The 2961-nt window shown below is 31.7% G+C and overlaps 1 long non-coding RNA gene across 1 annotated transcript; it reads left to right on the top strand.

Annotated features, from left to right (window-relative positions):
* Positions 1 to 2134: 2134 nt before the first annotated feature.
* On the top strand, positions 2135 to 2665 carry LOC141391163 (uncharacterized). The gene is made up of 2 exons (XR_012409577.1): positions 2135 to 2366; positions 2432 to 2665. It is a non-coding gene; the product is annotated as an uncharacterized lncRNA (long non-coding RNA).
* Positions 2666 to 2961: the final 296 nt, after the last annotated feature.

Here is a 2961-nt window from a genome sequence, read left to right as displayed (position 1 = left end):
CAAAAAAGTAACAGTTTTAAATAAAGACTTCACGGGGAATCAAATGAGACCAAACTTATAATCATCGGGATAGTAGTTAGGATATTATAGCCAAAATAAACACATATTTGTGTTACAAAAAACTAATTTTGGTTTGGAATAATAGTTTTCACACGCATTCTAGAGTCGAACATATTGGAAAAATTCTATAAGAGTACTTCTTTTATTTTTCTTGAAACTCCCAAGAAAATGGGTGGATTTTGCTTTATCTACATTCACATAGAAGGTTTCCCATTGAGGAAAGTTATCGGGTTGTTGATATAAATCATTAGACTTCTTAAACGGAAACAGAGTTCAAATAAACCGCTTTAACTTATATGCATTATTAAAATATGTGTAAATCGCGTAATTATCAAAATCGTTTTGTCCGCATGTGATTTTCATGTACAGCAAGACCATATCTTTTAATTTGTATATATTTTTCGAAATATAATTTGGACGCTAAGATGTAGCATCGGCTGCATCTTAGCATTAAAAAACCTATAAAACATAGCTAATTTTCCCAAAGTTCATACAATTTCGTTCCGCATCCGGTTTTAGTGTCACCATGAAAATCTGCATCGATATATACCTATTTCAAGGCAATCAGTCAAGAACCGTGGATGTAGCATCACACACTATTTTTGGGATAAAATGAATGTAGTTCCCTTATCAGTGAAGTTTTTAAATCTTTGTTTCCGCAAAAAGGAAGATCCTGCACTAGTTTTTTCATAGCAGTGCAAGCTGCCGACAGAATACGCGATAAAATGCGCGATATTTTCAAAAACAATATTAGGTAATTTTCCTACCTTGGAATTTCTCGTATCTCGTGTTTTAGTAGATGGAATTTCACGAGTATTGATTTATTAGATCCGCAACGTAAAAATCAAAAATTTGCAATCAAGTACGAGTAAATCGAATGCCAATTGTAAAAATTAGGCCCGAAAAATATGATTTTTAGAAATTTGTTCACACAAAATTTTCGTATTTGGATACAGATTTCTCTGAAGCTGTGTAGGCTACATTCACGACACATATATCAAATAAATCAGAATCGTGAGTTCTTCATTCCTATATATGATTTTTTGAAAAACCTGTTTGCGGAACGAAATTATAAGAAAATTTCAAAAAACACTTAAAATCTGGCTTCAAAATGTCAGCATCATTTAATGGTAGACGCAGATCAAATTTTGAGAAGTTATACACTAGTGAGACGATCCTTATTTAGTTGCCTTCTACTTTTACTTTAACGGGAAAATCGTAAAAAGTGTGGTTTAATCACAAATCGAGAGAAAACAAAAAAAGACACGTTGGCTTCAACCCATTTTTACCCATTTTTTAACATAAATATAGCCACAGCTTCCACGCAAATCAACTTTGAAACCCAATATTTTTTGCCAAGTCTAAAAACATTTCATTTTATCCAAAAGCATTTAAATTGTACAATATTAAAGAAGTTATGATTATTTCTATGCATATAGTTTTTACAGAATTCTACTTTTTCAAAACGAGACATCTCTGGAACCTTTAGTAAAAAAATCTGAAAATATACTAAAATGTTTTGCGGATGAGCGCATCACCACAGCAAAAAACAAAGGAGAACAAAAACCTCATTTTCAAAAAGTGTCCGATTTCACTCAGAAATCCTCATTTACTTTATAGGATCGCTAACGATTATTTCATTGCGTTACAAACAGAAAATCAAACTTAATATAAAACGTTTAACTCAAAGGGAAAAATCCATGTCCAATTTTTAATGCGGCGCTCCCCTAATGTGTTTAGATTTATTAGATTTTAAGATTTCCAAAAGTTTGAGCACAATCGGCCTCAAAGTTTCCATAGGAACTTGTATGGGACCAAAGGTGAATTTTCAACTTTAAATTTAACAAAACTAAACTCTTTAGGGGGGTGCCACATAAAAAAATCCGACATCGATTTTTTAAAACCACCCTAGTACTTACATATATATTTTATAAACGTTCCTATAATCACCAAGAGTTTAAATAATTTATTGTATAATTGTGGTTTTTATTGAATGACTAATGATTTTCATAAATGTTTATTTTATTGATTTCGAAATCGAACAGTATTTAAGTAAAAAGTGTGATCATGAATTGTTTCATAAAGTAAAATGCATTTCATAACATCTGCTGCATTTTTTATTGTTCTCGGAACATTCTGTTATATAGGTACTACTCCTGTCGAAGCTAAAAAATGTAATATTATGTGTTTGCAAGACTTCCAACCTGTTTGTGGTGTTTTCGCAGGAAAAGGCCAACAGGAACACCGGAGATGTACATTTGGAAATAGTTGTTATTTAGAACTGAGAAAATGTCAAAGAGGAGAAAGTAAGTTTGGTGATATTCAACATTGAGATTAAAATACTTATGATTATTTGTTTTAATATTCACAGAGTGGACAAGTACCCCAGGAGCATGTAAAAGTGAACAAAATTGTGCCAATATTATAGGCGGTTGATATGTGTAGTTATTGGATAGGTTACCTTACCAATTATTGCAAATACTGATTTTATAATTTACTGTTTGTTTGTACAATTGTGGTTTGGTGATAAAATCAAACAATTTAAATCTGTTTTTCAATATGGAATAAAAAAAAATCAATATATGTATTCAAAGTCAAAAATGCAGTCGTCAGTGGTAGTTGTTATTTTTATAGGCACTCTGAGTTTTTGCCAAATGTTTGTGGCATCTAAACAATGTTACGGTGTCAATGCCTGGTAATCGCGTTACAGAAGATGTACATACACTCCGGTTCATCTGAATAGAACCAAACAATATTTGCCTACAATTACCGTTATATCTGACGACAGGAGAGGAATTGTAAATGGTATTTTTGTGGAGATGTAGAGTATATAGTAGCCGCTATTTTCAATACCTAACATGTTTCACATATGCGTTTTAAAGGTACTTTTTACTCGCTTTA

The sequence above is a fragment of the Musca autumnalis genome, unplaced genomic scaffold, assembly GCF_047663935.1.
Source record: "Musca autumnalis isolate F117 unplaced genomic scaffold, ASM4766393v1 scaffold_1, whole genome shotgun sequence".
Classification (NCBI taxonomy): domain Eukaryota; kingdom Metazoa; phylum Arthropoda; class Insecta; order Diptera; family Muscidae; genus Musca; species Musca autumnalis.
The sequence above is the reverse complement of the archived record's forward strand: the minus strand, read 5'-3'. Positions and strand labels throughout refer to the sequence as shown.